A 17,502-nucleotide genomic window follows, 5' to 3' on the forward strand; every position below is an offset into this window, starting at 1 on the left:
CCAGTGGTGCCGGTCCGACCGCGGCTTTACCGCCGCAGTCGGAATCCCCATTGGAGCACCGCCGGCCTGTCGGCGGTGCTCCCGCGGTCCTCCGCCCTGGCGGTCAAAGACCGCCAGGGTCAGAATGACCACCTAAATCCGTACGGCAGGGCATATTAAACACTCTTCATGACTACAACGTGAGAAACTTTCTCAAGATTAATCAGGATCAGACCAAGGTTATTGTCTTTGGCCATCTCAAGAGAAAGTGATTCTTAAATTGGAGAATAGGAGACAGCACGATTAAAATGACAAAAAGTTATAATTGGGTGGGCATCTGGTTCTCGGATACATCAAAAGCAACAGTACATAAAGCGGTACTAAGAAGGAAGGTGACAGCAATAACATACAGTCTCAAAAACTTGAATAAGAGTCTATTGAGCGCATCTGTGGCTCCAATGCTGAAAGTTATCAAAGCTTGCTTTTTACCAGCACTCCTCTATGGGCATCCGGCATTTCTGGAGGACTGTGCTACTATTTTGGACCAACAGCAGACACTAGGGGCCATATTTATACTTTTTGACGCAAAATTGCGCTAACGCAATTTTGCGTCAAAAAAATGTGCGCCGTCTAACGCCATTTGGATGCGCCATGCGGGCGTCAAATTTATACTTTGACGTACGGCGGCGCAACCAACAGGTGGGAGTCATTATTTCGTGACGCACACAGCGTCGGTCTGTTGTAAAGGAAACCAACGTAAATGCGACGCACATCACTGTGGGTCGATTTACGACAGCGCAATCTTGAAAACGCCGTTTTTTTTCACGCAATTGCGTCACATTTTTGCGCGAAAACTGCCCTTTCAGGAGAGGAGACCCAAAATGGATCCTAGATGCCCCAACAGACCCCAGGAGGATGAGAGCAGACCAGGAACCAGCCAGGAGGAAGCATACAGGACCCAGGACATTTAAAAAAAAAAAAGAAAGTGTCGCTTCAGTGCAGAGGAGCAGGAAATAATGGTGAAAGAGGTGACGGAACACCAGCACCAACTTTTCATCACCTCCAAATTGCCACTCAGTAGGAGAGAGGCCATCTGGAAACAAATTGTGGACAAGATTAACAGTGTGGCTGAAGAACGCCGGACAGTCACCGAGTGTAAGAAACGCTGGCATGACTGCAAACGTAGGACCAAAGAGAAAATGGCCAGGAACAGGAAGGCAGCAATGCAGACTGGAGGGGGGAGTCCAGCACAACAGGAGGCCCTGGACCACATGGAGGAGATGGTCGCAGCCGTCATCCCGGAGGAGATCGTCACAGGGATTCAAGGACTGGACAGCGCAGACTACCACGACACTACGCACATGCAGGGTAAGTCGCATGGGGAATCCTAATACAATAATGGGGACTGTAAGCAGGGGGGGGATACCTACTACACAGTGCATGTAAGTCAGCACATATATGAAGTGGCATGGGGAAAGGGGCACGGCAGGGGGGCATGCCCAGTACTGACCGGAGCTGGGGCACGACAAAATACAGCAACCACAACACGGGGACATCCTGTAATTACAACAAGAGAGCCAAGGGAAAGCAGTGACAGGTGGGAAGGACACTACCTCAAATCCACATCCAGGCACTTGTATTGCAAAATCTATTCTACATCAACTAGGTCCCTATCTGTAATGCAGTAGCAAATACAACAACTGTAACTTAACTGCAAACACAGTTGACAATAACACCTCTCATCTCTGTGCAGCTATAGTACCAAATGGCAGAAATCCCACCCTGGAACATACATACCTAAATTAGGGGGTGAGGGTGACATCTGCAATTACTCCTAGAAATAAGACAAAGGTACCAGTACACTCAAATGCCGAATGTCCATAACTGACACATACATAAGCCTAAGTAAACAGCAATAGGAGCCACACAGCACTAACGATACACACATGCTGCATACGTCAGGGTCCCTCACGTGCCTGGCTAACAAGGCTACATCACTAATGTCATACTGCTCAGACAACAACATTGAGGAGGGGACACAGGCAACTGGTCACTGAAACACACCTGCAAAGTCGGACAAACAAATAGGACCTTCATACGATAAACAGGCCAATCCAATTCAAAACACATCACCCAACATCATCTCAAAACATCAAGAATGTTTACATCCATACCACATCCTAACATTGACATGCATAGGTAATGCCACGTTACATGTACAGATCATGCAATGTGAATAAAAAGTGTATGGGGCAGGGCCTGAGAGGCAAGTGTGCTGGCAGGGCAGTCACAACACCCACAGTCAGTCAAAGTGTAGTGTGGCAAGTGAAACGTATACTTTGCGCATTAGCCTCAGGCTGGAGGCCTTTGTGCATCTTACCCTGAATGTACTTATACTCATTTGCTCACATCTAAGTGCCTCAGAGCAATTTGCACTAAATGATTCTCATTGCCCTTCCTATCAGTTAATGTAGCAAATAGTCAGTCCTAAGGTGTTGTCAATTAGTCAAATCACACTGTTTTGCCTACTTCTGCACTGGAGTTTGCCAGAACATATTCACTCTGTGCCCCAGTCAAGGATACCGTCTGGTACGTTGCTGATAGATGTGGTAGGGGTCAAGGTTTGGCATTCCTGCTTAGGGAAACTTTGTCATCACCATGACATATGTCTTTTACATTCACTCCCTTGTCCAAGACACGCATGGGGGAGTTTCCAAACAGAAAATAACAACTAGATGCTGCCTGCCTTGCTGCTGATGCACAACCAGATCCTAGCCCATTCCTCTGATATGAGGGATGATGTCTCCCCTGTGATTCTGACAGGCAACCTCCAAACTTAACAAGCTGTGCTATACATAGAACATGCAGGGGGAGAGTAGAAACAGTTAGGCACCATGAAAGCTGTGTACTAATGTATTACTCTCCTGCGGACTATTTCAATTCTAACAGTGTGTATTGTTTGTGTAAATGGGGCTCACACCTAAATTCCTACAAGTCAGTTGTACAATGAAACTTCATATCAAACTAATACTGTCTATGTCATTTGTGTATGGGAACCTACCGGAAAAGATACAAATGTGTAGGACCTGAGTGACCACCACTTCCCTGAGAAGTTCCAAAGATGTCATGCGCTCGGATGTCTAAACATTCCTTTGATGTGGGAGACCAGAGGCACTGCTAGTTAGTCTTAGCTAAATTGAATATCTGGGTGACAGAGTTATTTTCAAGTGGGTCAAACTTAGTCCCCCACACCATTAGCTATCCTGCTGCCTAGAAAGCCAAGAATCACATGTTGGATAATGAGAGCCCACCCTACAAAATGTCCCTCCATAACAATAGTGAAACACCGAGTGAGGAGTAGGAGAAAAAAACACCTATTCCTAAATAATTACAAAGCAACACCTAGAGGCGACCTGGCAGACATGTCTGAAAGATCCATATCAAACATGTGACACACAGGTGGGCCATAGGCCTACAACAATGCCCTATGACGGACAGCAGATACCTAGACAAACACAGAGTACAATGTTAAGGCTTCCAAAGGCTTGTATCTTACTGCAAAATTGTCACAACACAGACACACTAATTGTACCCTGTTTCATTGCAGAGGAACACGGATCTCCTGCTGATCTGCCTGTCCATGAGTTCCCTGATGACATGGATGACGACACCATCAACCTCCCACAAGAGACCATTGACATGGTCCTTGAAAGCCTCCAAACCCCACCTTCAGTCACAAGGAGGAGCACAGAAGAAGCAGCCACCACGGGAGAACCACCCGCCACCCCAATTGTAAGACCTGCCAGCTCCAACACAGCTGAGGACTCTGACGACACTGGCACCAGCTTCGAAAGAACTGTCGTTGGGGTCCAGCGGGAGCTGGCCAACGAGGTGCGGGTGGGGATGCAAAATATGGCAGCCAGCCTTGAGGGGGTGCGTTCGTGCATGTTGTCAACTGCTGATCAGGCAGCTGCAATGCAAGCCAGAAATTTTCTCTTGGAGGACATTTCAAAAACACTGAAGGAAATTGGCACAGCTGTCATCCAGTTGACACAACAACTCAAACTGCAAGCCACTCAACGTGTGCACGAATGCAACATAGAACCCCTCAGGGCCGACCTGGCTGCCTACCATCGGGATGTGGCTGCCATTCTGAAAAACCAGCAGGCCCTCCTTGCTGCAGTACTGCCCTTCCTTACTCAACAGGGATCAGCCCCCGGGATGTCTGCCTCCATGTCTTCTAACACTGAGGTGTGTGTTGCCCCTTCACAACCAACAACAACAAGGACACACCAGGCAACACACACATCAGAAGAAGAAGACATGGAACAGATAACATTCACACGCAAGAGTACCCGGAAGCCCTAGTCCCTGCACCATGCCCTACTCTGACCAAGGTCCTACGTTTTGACACATGCCAGTCTCACTACAACTAACCTCAATGACTGTTCGGCAATCCACTGTATGACTTGTCCACCTTGCCAGTGAATGTTTCTCTCCTACCATTTGGCATTTCATGTTCCTCTGCACTGTCTGTGACATCACCCCAGCATGTCAGGAGCATCATCCTCACCCCTTCTGTAGGATCACCATGTAATAATGACCCAGAAAGGAGTCAGCAAACATGGTGAATGGACATTTTGCACAACACCACTTATAAATAAATATCACTTGCACACCTATTGTGTCTCTGTGTCATTTCAAAATTCAACTGTGCAGTAGATAACTCCAAAGTGGCTGTGTGGAAACCATGTCCATTCTCTATACTACTGTCCTGATTTCATGTATACTGAATCATCTGTGCAGTGGCCAGGATTGCATCATAGCTTTACTATACTGAGGAAAATAACTGATGAAGGGACTAAGCACACACAATCATGCTGTGTTGGACAGAATGATGCACCATCTATAGCTATTCTACACAACTAATGGTGGCTGAGAAATGTAGGCACCATGCAATACTAAAATTTGAAATTATGCTGTAGAATGAAAGGAATGATAAACAAATTACACTGCATCAATCACCCTTACGGCGTATACTTCCATGAAGGAAAGTCATGCTGAATCAGTACACACATGATGTAGGTCAGCAATGATAGCAACAAGACAAGAGTGTGAACAAATCATCATCTATAAAGCTCTCCCTGAACTTCACAATGCTGTCCGACCTATCTATTTACCTACAATAACAAGTCTGGAAGCACTCTTTGTGAAGTACGATACATACCAACCCCAAACCTTGATGATCAATGCACACTACCAATGGTGGCTCTCCAACATGGTGGATACTTACCAAGTTAGCACACGGGTAGCTGGCATGTTAAACCTCATAAGCCTGGGGATAGGGAGCATGGAACACAAATGTCATACTTAACATTTCTGCTACACTGATGTCAAGGCCATGAAAAGGTAGCACCTAACGCATCAGGTAAAGGGTTAACAAAATGTTTATTTAAAAGTAGTAATAAAAGAGGCAACTAAGGGAAAGGTAAACCTACACTAATCTAACCTGACTACTACTAACCCACAACTGTCCCTAATTAACCTAAGCTAAACTTACTCTACACATGTAACAAAACGATCTAAACATCAACCCCCCACCCACCATTAAGAGACAAGACACATGCAGGACAACACTTACTAACCTACACACATACTATACTATCCTAAACAAACATATATTTTTTTGTAGTTTTATTTTTTTTATATTTATATATATATATATATATTTTTTTTTATTAAACAGGAATCCCAACATTGCCCCCCACCCACCCACCCACACAAAAATATTAGATAGAAAGTATAAGGACCTCCCGCCCTCTTACCTAACACTAACTAAGCTAATTACCTATACTTATCCTATAACTAACCCCCCAAACCCAACTAACAGTATGAAAAGAGGAAAGAGGGGAGAGGGGAGGGGTAAAAGTTCAGGAGGGCAAAATAACTAAAGATTTGCCCTCTGAAGTGTGCGCCGGATGGAGCGCACCTTCTTTTCAACCTCCGCCATGTCCTCCGTCAGGTTGTCCACCTTTTGAATTAACCTGTCCAGTTTCCTAGACAATGCCTGGAAGGCTGCAGGGTCAATTGGAGGGTCACTGCTGGTCTGCGTGCCGGTGGAGGTGGAGATTGTCGCTGGAGTGGAGTGGCCACGGGACAGCCCTGCTCCCAACACACGGCTGGGTCCAGGTCTTGAGGAAGATGGCTGGTCCGTCGCTGGGTCCCCTTGGGCAGACCTGGTGGTTGTAGGTGGCACCGTTGGTGGAGCCTGTGGTGTGGCATACCACGCCCCGGAGGCCCGATCGGAATTGTATCTGCGGGCCATCCTCCGATACCCACACTGCACCTGCAGGATGTGCCTGTACCTCATTGCCCTGTGCTCAAAATGGTTGCGCTCTGCGGCACTCAGGTTTGCAGCTGTGAAGAGAAAAGGGAAATATTGAGCATTGAATTTACAGTGGGTTGAATCCCACAATGGCTCATTTGTCCATTACTAGAAATATATTGTATGCAGCAATTGTTACAACATAGTTCACGGAAATGCTCAGAGGAAGTACATGTGAATCATGCATCCCTAAGGTCATATCACACCTAGCATATCCATGTCTCTACATGATGGATGACATCACCCTAAACTACTCATCCAAATCATACCTAAGGCATTTGACATTATGGCACCAGCTCTTCCGCATACTGACTTCAGTACATATGTCATTCTATGTGATTACACTCACACTCCTCACTCAATAGCATTTTTAATTAGTTGTGTGCTAAGATTGAACCCCTGGCCCAGAATCATGTGTCCACACTAGGTGTCAGATGTAGGAATTTAGGAAAATCAACTAGCAAATTGCAAAGCAGAACGGTGTCTCTGACACCGTCTGCGAGTCGCTATGGGGTCCATAAAACCCACCTCATGAACATCAATGATGTGGGTTCCAAGTTGCCCCACCTTAGCAACATGGGCACTCACGGGGATGGTGGCCTGCTGGGACCAGCAGAACTCCATAGACGTGACTGTTTTTAAATTAAGCAAGTTATTTCTCCCCAAGTGTAGGCCGTTTACCGGAAAGAAAAATGAGCTGCAATTATTTTTAAATCACAACAATTGTACTTGGAAATTTTCACGGTAATTATTGGTCCCTTAGACCACTGGCTTTTTTGCGCAGGATTCTTTTAGTCCACTCACAAAGGCTGAAGCTTTACAATGAGGACCCCTTCCAGCCAGCAAGGTGGTTACCATCCACTTCAAGTGGATGATAACAGCTACTCACTTTGCAACCACGTACTCGGTTGCAAATGGGATTGCCTACCACTGTGATTTGCAAGTAGGTCTGGTAAAACCCTTCATTATATCAATTTTGAAAAGCATTTTACTCATATGTACATGACCACCAAAGACATTTTGGATTAGGAAACAGACGTTTGCAAATCCCACACAGATATTTATGCCATTTGCAACGTGTAGACATTTTTTTCACTCTGGCCCAAGGTACTAACTCAAGTCACAAAAGGTGTTAAGTACGTGTAACATACTGGTTGCTACAGTCCTAGGTACCCTGTTTCACAGTAACATCCCAGTCTTTGTGGGTGGTGTGGGAAGAACAACCAACAATCCCATGTTCAATGCACACCCAGGAGTGTACAGAAAGTGCAACAATTATGTGCCTTCACACACAACACCTATGAAGGGCTAGCAACACGTTGTAGTCAGCCCAACCTTGTCACATCCCAGGTCCACACATGTCAAAATGTTATGACTTAGCCCCACATAACTTACTATTAGTGAGGCATGTTTAACAACACACACAGGGGAGGTAGTACACCCATTCACATGATTCAACTGAACACCTAGGGCATTGCACTCAAGTCACACACACTTCGAGTTCTCCTTGTGGAAGTACATGCCCATGGGAGATCCAACCTACAGTGTACACAGTCCATCCTCAACTAGGAAGAAGCACTTGTCATCAATGCCATGTGCCTAAGCTATCTGGGAGACTGTCAGTCTGATATGCAGACTCAGTTCATGGCAAGTCCCTGACCAAATCTAACATTGACCAGTCTATTCGAAATGAGTCATACCATTCCCAATTGCCGCCATAATTGAATGGGCTACAGCCCCTCAATCTGAGAGATGACTACGTATTGCTTTGCAGAAACATAATTCTAATTTGATATCACACTAAAAGAACAAAGCCAATGAACGGCCAGCACATCAAATCATGAATTCTCTTGAACACACAGTAATCCATCATGCGTCATTACCAAACAATGTAAATAGCACTCAGGCGACACTCACTGTAGGTATCGGGGTCGTCAAAATGGGCCACCTCTCCCACGGTGTACGGGGCTGGTCCACCTGTAAAGCATGAAACAAAGATTATACTCAGACTGGGTGAACGGACAAAAGATTTCTGTTACAATGACACTGTGTGAAAATGACATGGTAATGATAGACTTTCACACATGCTCATCCTGCATGGATCACTTTGTATTCAACATTAACATTGGATGAGTCTCCTGCTCCAGTGTCACACCCTACTACACTCATGCAGTGGTCAGGACAGTCAGGTGTCGTCCAAGTTAATCCTCCATTAGTATGCCCCAACAATAATGTTATCCATACATCTCAGCATGTGCATCCCCGAGAGACATTCCAAAACTGGTTCCATGAGGACTGCATGACCACTCACAATTAAACAGGCTATTTGGACAGGGTCAACAGACAGCAACCAGACACACATGTGACATATGTGTGAACAACATGACTAACTTCATGTGACGTGACGGCAACACACATGTATAGCATCATCATGTGTTTCCAATTTTCTGTCTAGCTATGGCGTCTGCATCTGTAGGTATGTTGTTTCTACATGACGTACTCACTGGCCATTATGACCAGTGGAGTACAAATGGAGCCGTTCACGTGTTGCTTTTCTGACACAAAGGCAACACTACATTACATGCAGCTACAGGCATCTGGTATGTGTTGCAAAAATGATCCATCGGACTGGTAGCATAGGTCTTCATACACATTCTGCAACAAATACACATTAGGACACATATGTATACCTTTGTAGCGCAGCATTTGAAACATTTTGGGACGCAGAGAGGGGGCGACTTAGCATAATACAAATAGATGTTGAATTTATAAAGCTGTCATTCCGTGTACATGTGTTGGAAGAATGGGGATTAATGTGTATAACCATGGGCCTAGGTTTCCCTGGCATTACACACACTCAGCTACTTATTTTGCAGATTCGCTAACAATCATCACATGTTCACACACCGATTTCTGTCATTCCCATGTAATTGTTTTTTTCTCACCAACATGGCCACCAATCTGGAGTCCCAGGTGGTCCAGCAGGTCCTGTTCCCTGGTGATCAGATCTGCCCAGCGGTGCTTGAGTTGGTGTACATTCCTGAGACTCCCATAGACCCGGACCAGGTGATGGCGCACCTTCTCCCACTGGATTTTCCTGGCCTCCGTGTGATACCCCTGTATCACACGGCCCCCAGCTTCCAGCATTAGTGGGAGGAAATGGCTTACGAGCCATATGAACCCCCCCAATTCGTCTTCCCCCATCCTGGACAGGCGAGGCCTACCTGACATATTGAGAGGGATAAGAATGTACCAACAAAATATAAAATATAAAGGGGGAAATGGGGAAAGGTAGAGGTGTGAAAGAAAAAGGAGAAGTAGAAAAATAGCCCAACTAACCCCCCAAACTATGCTACCCACAACAGACTCCCACAGACAATACAAACTATCACAGGTATAGACAAAATAACACTAAACAGACTGAGACAATGTGATACAACAATAATATATTGACACTAAGACAAAATACAAGGCACACAGGACACTAGAGCGGTAAAACACAGGACAACACCTTTCACACAACCACACAGTCTAGAGAAATCTGAGACTGCAAAGTGAAAGTGAAAGTTACCTCCCAGTACAGATTTTGTAAACAGGATATCCTATTACATGACTTCCTGCATAAAATGCCCGCCGTTTTTATTTTCCCGTTATGCGTCATATTTTCACGCATACACAGTTGTGCGTCAATTTTTTATGACGCATTACAGTGCACATGATGCGGAGTGAAAAAATATGAATATTAATAATTAATACTGTACATGAAATGACCAATATATTGTGCATGTAGCGTCAATTTCACCACGCATACATCATGGGCGTCGTTTTTTTTACACGTACAGTGGTGCACATGATGCGGATAGAAAAAATATGTTATGAATATTCATAATTAATTCTGTACATGAAATGACCAACATATTGTGCACGTAGCGTCAATTTCACCACGCATACATCATGGGCGTCGTTTTTTTTACACGTACAGTGGTGCACATGATGCGGAGTGAAAAAATATGATATGAATATTAATAATTAATACTGTACATGAAATGACCAACATATTGTGCATGTAGCGTCAATTTCACCACGCATACATCATGGGCGTAATTTTTTTTACACGTACAGTGGTGCACATGATGCGGAGTGAAAAAATATGATATGAATATTAATAATTAATACTGTATATGAAATTACCAACATATTGTCCATGTAGCGTCAATTTCACCACGCATACATCATGGGCGTGGTATTTTTTACACGTACAGTAGTGCACATGATGCAGAGTCAAAAATATTGTGGATGTAAATAATAATTTGAAGGTGAAATATCAAGACACTTTTGGATACATTTGTATCTGACTCTGCATTGTGTGCACTCATGTACGTGAACAAATTATGACGGCCATGCTGTATGCGTAGAATATGGAGCAAATTTATCCAAATGTCTTCATGTGTTTAGCTTTGGAAAGGTGATTTGTCATGGTCAAACGGTGCGATGTGAGACACATTTGTGTTTGTATATGACAAATGTCCGTACTTTTATGTATAGACGGCCTTCACACTGTGATGTTTGGGATACGTTAACTAATGTATTGACCATATTTGACAACATATTTGGTGTAATTGCTGATGGCTATTTTGAAATGATGTTTTTGATACCATTATGTATTCTGTCTCCAAAATGTCCCCACCTTTATGATGGGGATGCTTTTATCTGTAGTCCTAACAGGGAGTGGGAGAGTCACTTTTAGTTTTTATGGGGCTGACCATGTCCCATTATGATTTTGTGTTTCATATTTGTGTAGGACTTGTGACATGGAGGCCACACATGTGCCTTATGCATGTGTTTAGTTCACAAGTACATGATTCTTGTATGTTTTGGGGGTGGTAGAGGTGGAGTTAGGCCCCCAGCAACCTAGGATTTGACCATCCAGAATAGCTACTGTATCCATGGAGTATTTTTATCATATCCTGGCAAACCTGCAGCAGCGGGCGAATGTAAGGCCATATGGTATGAATGACTGTTGACCATTCATTCATCTCATTAGCCCATTTGACGTTTGCAGTAATGATGATTTGGAGCTAAGTTGCATACCATTTTCATATGACTAAGGGGGTCATTCTGACCGTGGCGGTCGGCGGTCGCCGCCCGCCAAGCGGTTCCCGCCGAAAGACCGCGGCGGTCATTCTGGCTTTCCCACTGGGCTGGCGGGCGACCGCCGAAAGTCCGCCCGCCAGCCCAGCGGGAAACACCCTTCCCACGAGGACGCCGGCTCAGAATGGAGCCGGCGGAGTGGGAAGGTGCGACGGGTGCAGTTGCACCCGTCGCGAATTTCAGTGTCTGCAAAGCAGACACTGAAATTCTTTGTGGGGCCCTCTTATTGGGGCCCCTGCAGTGCCCATGCCGTTGGCATGGGCACTGCAGGGGCCCCCAGGGGCCCCGCGGCACCCCCTACTGCCATCCTGTTCCTGGCGGGAGACCCGCCAGGAACAGGATGGCGGTAGGGGGTGTCAGAATCCCCATGGCGGCGGAGCGGGCTCCGCCGCCATGGTGGATTCTCAAGGGCAGCGGGAAGTCGGCGGTACACCGCCGACTTCCCGTTTCTGGCCGCGGCTGAACCGCCGCGGTCAGAATGCCCATCGGTGCACCGCCAGCCTGTTGGCGGTGCTACCGCCGACCTCCGCCATGGCGGCAATTACCGCCAGGGTCAGAATGACCCCCTAAGTTTGCAAGACTCTCAGCGTTCACGATGTGATAATGCGAAGATTGTTTTGCTTGTCTGTGTCCCTTTCTGCATAAACTGGTTTAGTGTCATGTTACAATCTTCCTGCTAGGTTCAAACTGGGACACAACTGTGATGGTCTACTTTCAAATATTAGGTTGGTTGTATGACATATGTGTACATGTGTGTGGGAATGTGGATCCAGTATGACCTGTCTGTGTGTATGTTGTCACTGTAACTTCAAGGTCTCCTCCTGAGTTAGTGGCAGCTGATGTTGTTGCAATTGTGTATTGCTCACATCATACACTTGAGAGAAGCCATTGATGACATGTTCACGTACACATGGATGGTCCCACCCTGTCTCTGAACACGTGTGATGTGACTTTCAAATGATCTCCAATTTTGGGCTGGATGAGAGACTGTTTCAGTTGTTTGGATCCTGGCATGTGTAATTGTCACATTTGTACTCTTGTTGGGCTCTGTGTATGGTAATGTAACATGTCACATCCTACCCTCTGTGCATACAGTTGTGATGTTTATTTTTGGTGTGATGAATTTTAATGGCATTCTTGATCAATGAGACGACATTCGTCTTCAGCTATTTCAAACTAAAGGTGGTCAGAAATGAATAGGCCAAAGCATGATGTGGTGTTTGTTATCTGTGTTTATTTACAAGTGTGGAATACAAGTGATTATAATAACTTAACTAAAAAAATTGTTCACAAGCTGTTGGCGCCTACGCACTCCTGCTGCGGTGTTAGGTTGTTCCCCCTCCTGTTGCAGGCCAGCATCCTCCTCATCATCATCCTCAGGCATGTCTGGGTCCGGTTCAAGGAGGGGAATGTTCCTTTGTACACAAATATTGTGTAATATGGCACAAGTGAGTATGATTTTGCAGACCATCTCTGGGGAGTATAGTAGGCTTCCGCCAGTGATGTCAAGGCAGCGGAACCTTGACTTTAGGATCCCAAAGGTCCTCTCCACAATGCTGCGTGTCCTCTTGTGGGCGTCATTGTATGCCCGCTCAGCAGCAGTATTTGGGTTCCCATATGGTGTCATTAGCCAAGGCTGGATGCCATACCCCTGATCACCTGAAAGAGAAACACAAAATGGTATCAATTAGATGTAGGAGGCACTGTTGTACGTATCTTTGATGGCAGTAGTTGTGTTGTGTTGTCTGTGACTATTTTGTGTACTAATGTGACAACCTATGGTTGTTGGTGGAAACTTTGGCATTGTTTTTTTTCCTTGGCTGAGCAAGTGTTTGTTGTCTAACTGTTTGTCAGCAGGATGTATTGGTTTCTCAAGTACAGTGTGGCCTCCCTTGCATTGTGACTTGTGACACAGGTGTCCGTGTGTCCTCACTGGGGGTGTGATGATAGTTCCATGCAGAGTTGAAACATGAAAGGGTATTAGAAACGTTCATATGAACATAGCCAGGCCATCCCATCCCTTAAAAGTTATGCATTGTATTAGTGTATACGTTATTGTGAGACTTCCAATTTGCAAGGTGACATTTAGGCAACCACAGTCATGAATGTCTTCACACTAAGCTGTGGAGTAAATTCAAATGTGTGAGAGGTTCAATGGTGACTTGTGACACATGGCTAGTGATGTGAGTACCTCAGTGTGTTCCTGTCTAGGTGTTGCTATTGTGGTGTATGTGTTGTTTATCCTAGAGGGTTTCTGTGCAGTGAGTATATAAGTAGATTTTTGTCCTTACCAACAAGTAGTCCATTGCCATACCGTCCATCCTGGAAGTGTTGGTTGATGGTGGAGTGACGGAAGATGAATGCGTCATGTACACTCCCAGGATATTTAGCCACAATGTTGCTGATCAGTCCTTGGTGATCGACTATGGCCTGCACGTTGATGGAATGTGTGTGCTTCCTGTTGCGGTAGAGGTGTTCACTCGCAGCAGGTGGCACAAGGCATACGTGTGTGCAGTCGATTGCACCATGGACGTGCGGAAAGCCACTGATGGCGTAGAACCCCTGTTTTGTTTCCTGCTGCTTCTGCACTGTGTTAGGGAAGCAGATGTGGCGGGGTGTCAGTCCAATGATGGCATCCAGTACTTTAGGCAGGAATGCGGAGAAAGATGGTTGTGAGATTCCACCAACCAGGGCACCAGTTGTCTGAAACGAGCCACTTGCCAGCAGGTGAAGTACGGCAAGCAGCTTTGTTTCGGTTGGGATAGTGCGTGGAGTCACTAAAGTGGGGGCCAATTGCTGTTCAATATTTGTCAGCAGCTGCTGAATGGCCTGCCAGTTCAACCGGTACCTCTGGATGATGTCTCGTTCCCTGAGGCCATGCAGGGTTGTTCGTGGGCGGAATATCCTCTCCTGCCTTCTGCGCTGTCTTTGGGGTCCCTGCTGTTGTTGTTGTGGCTGCTGTTGTTGCTGCAGGGCTCTACGTCTACGTGCACGTTGAAGAAAAAGCACCTCCTTGTCTCCCTGTTGCTGCTCTGCTGCTCTGCTGCTCTGTTGTTTGTTCTGTGTGTTCTGATTAAGTACAGGTGTGTTTGCCCCATTTTAACGCCTGCCCTGACCCAGGCGTTAAAATTTCACGCTATTCGTGCTTTGCGCCATTTTTTTGCACCGCCTGCCGCGCGGGAGTGATTTTTGCCCTGGAGCATAAATACCACGCACCGCTATGTGCGTCTGTTTTTGGACGGGAACGCCTACCCTGCATGTCATTAACGCAGGGTGGGGTGCCGCTTCCAAAAACTGGCGCACATAGCGCCATTTTCCTGGTGCGCCGGATCGGGCGTCAGGGTTTAAATATGGGGCAACGTTTGCGCTGAAAGTGCGTCAAAATTTTTGACGCACATTCGGCGCAAACGGAGTATAAATATGCCCCTTGGCTTCAAGAAAATCTTTCAGCCTCCCAGATACGGGAAAAGGTCTAGAGTTCGATTGGAGTTCAGATTGATAAATATACATCTAGCATGTGCTTCAGATATCTTGAAGTACTATATCCGGATAGTGAGGGCACCAGTCGACTCTCTAAAAGCCTGTTTGAAAGACACCTTTGAAAGTACTGCAGAAGGCAATTCCCTTACTGCAAATAGACACAGCAGCTTTATCACTTGATTCAGTGGATCTTCCAATACGGAACAGGGTCATGAAGAAACAGGTGTGACTGGCCTCTATCCATCTTGATACAGCATTCTTGCCACAATCAGAGATTCTACACCCTCTAAATGAGTCCTACCTGTCTGCGAGGCCCCAGCCCTATATCCTTGAGGCTACTAGTCCCCATACTCACAAAAATATTATGCTGTTTCGATTATTAGAGATACCTGTGAACGATTTTTATCCGACCTGATCTCACCATGGAAAGAAGAGTGCTTGCAGGCTCTGCAATTTCAACAAAGAATCTTGGCTATTTCTGTTATGCTGCTACCCCCCTCTGGAGGTAACCAGGATCTCACGCTTGAAGCCAGTATTGTTAGACAAATGTGTATGTGCGTGTATGGAGGCCTCAGTGTTATGCTTCATACAAATGGACATCAGAACAATAGCATTATTTGCCATTTATGTAAGCAAACTTAGAGTGTCATTACGCTCTTACTCTACACCATTTAAGAAACCGTTTCACCCAAAATCTCAATACAGATTACATATTACACATGGGAAATCCGACAGTGTTAATCTAACTTGGAATGTATACACATGGGGTTGCATGTAAGAACAGCAAATCGGATGGATTTAGATGGCACTTCATTTTTTAGCAGCCCCATGTCTAAGATTAATCAGCACAGTTTTACCCAACCTGAAACTAAGTAAAAAATTAACATTATACCCATACTGTAATTGTTTTAGCATCTAAACAACTATTTTTGCCTCATATGGGTCTGTCTGTAGAAAACAATATTTTATGGACATGAATCAAACTTTATAACAGACAGCTATATGTAGAAGATTTAAATAGCATTAATTGTGTTATCAACATGAAATCAATTTTAACATTGCTTTAATTTTTTTGTTTATTGCAATGGTTTAAGTAATCATGCAAAATATTAATAAATGCAAACTGAAAACAAACTGAAAGCCTACCCTGAGGAGATGGGGCCTGTCCTATTTAGTAGATAACAATCTATGATATCCCACCTATTTCATCACACACAGAGTTGGTTATCTGCAGAGTGTCACACGTCATGTAACTCAGGCCCACCAAATTGTATGTGTACATGCATCCTCTGATTAGTCTCTTTTGGGTCCAGGTACATGGATTAGTGACAAACAGTGATGATACCCAAAACATACATTCATTCTCAAATGTCTACCACACATGGATTATGTGTGACCATATCCAAAGGTGATGCATGTTGCGTTGTTATTGAAAGCTATGGGTCAGGCATAACCCTACATGGTAGTAGTGCTGTAAATAGTGGAAAGTACCTACCAATGATTCCCACATCACCAGGTCCACCTCTTCAGCCTGACTGCTTTCATGACTCCAGTCATTTGTGATGGCTAAGTGGTTCTTGGCATCCCTTGTCAGGTCCCAGTTTGACATCTTCCAACCTATGCATGTGGCACCTTGAGACAATGTTGCATCAGACTCCCTCCTGGCATGTGCTACATCTTCCCCCAGGTCCACATGACATGTGGGTGGTAGTCCCCCAATGGGCTGTCCTCTGCCAACCCTCCCCAGGTGTGACATAAGGGTTGGACAGTCAGACCCAGCAGTGCATGCGTATTTATGAGGCTACGTTGCAGTACACATATCCATTCTCACCTTTCTAGTATGCACAGTCTCCCCATTCAGACCAAATGGCAGTTTGACATGTACAGTCTGCACCTACAATGCATAGCAGTAGCAATGGCCAAAACACCATCATTAGTTTTTACACACATGGTCCTCTGGTGTGCATCTCTTGCACCCCACCCCCACACGTAGTCTGATTTATTAGATGAGAGAAGTTCATGCGGTCCCTTCCAAGGCAGCTGACACCTGTGTGCACTCACTCTGAATGCCAAGTCAGCTGGGTGTAATATAGTTTCATGCAGGGTCAGGTTGTGCAGGGTAGCAGTGTACCTGCTTGACTTCCACCTTTGATCTGCATTGCTGCCTTGCGGTTGCTGGCCAGTTTCTCCTTTGTCCTGCACTTGCAATCATGCCAGTGCTTATTACAATCAGTCAGTGTCTTCTTGATTTCTGCCACACTGTTGATCTTGTCCACAAAGGACTACCATATGGCCTCTTCCTCCCTAATAGCAATTTTGAGGTGATGAATAGCTGGGGTTGATGCTCCGTCACCTTAGTGATCAGGATGTTATTCCCCTCCTCATTAAACTTGTACTTCCTCTTCCTCTTCTCCTTCCCCTGGGTGTTTGTGTGGAAATCCTGGCTGGTGCTAATGTTGCTGGGGTGTTCCTGGTGTCTGTGGTCTCTGTCTTCCATATCAGCTTCG

The sequence above is a fragment of the Pleurodeles waltl genome, chromosome 6, assembly GCF_031143425.1.
Source record: "Pleurodeles waltl isolate 20211129_DDA chromosome 6, aPleWal1.hap1.20221129, whole genome shotgun sequence".
In the NCBI taxonomy this organism is placed as follows: Eukaryota; Metazoa; Chordata; class Amphibia; order Caudata; family Salamandridae; genus Pleurodeles; species Pleurodeles waltl.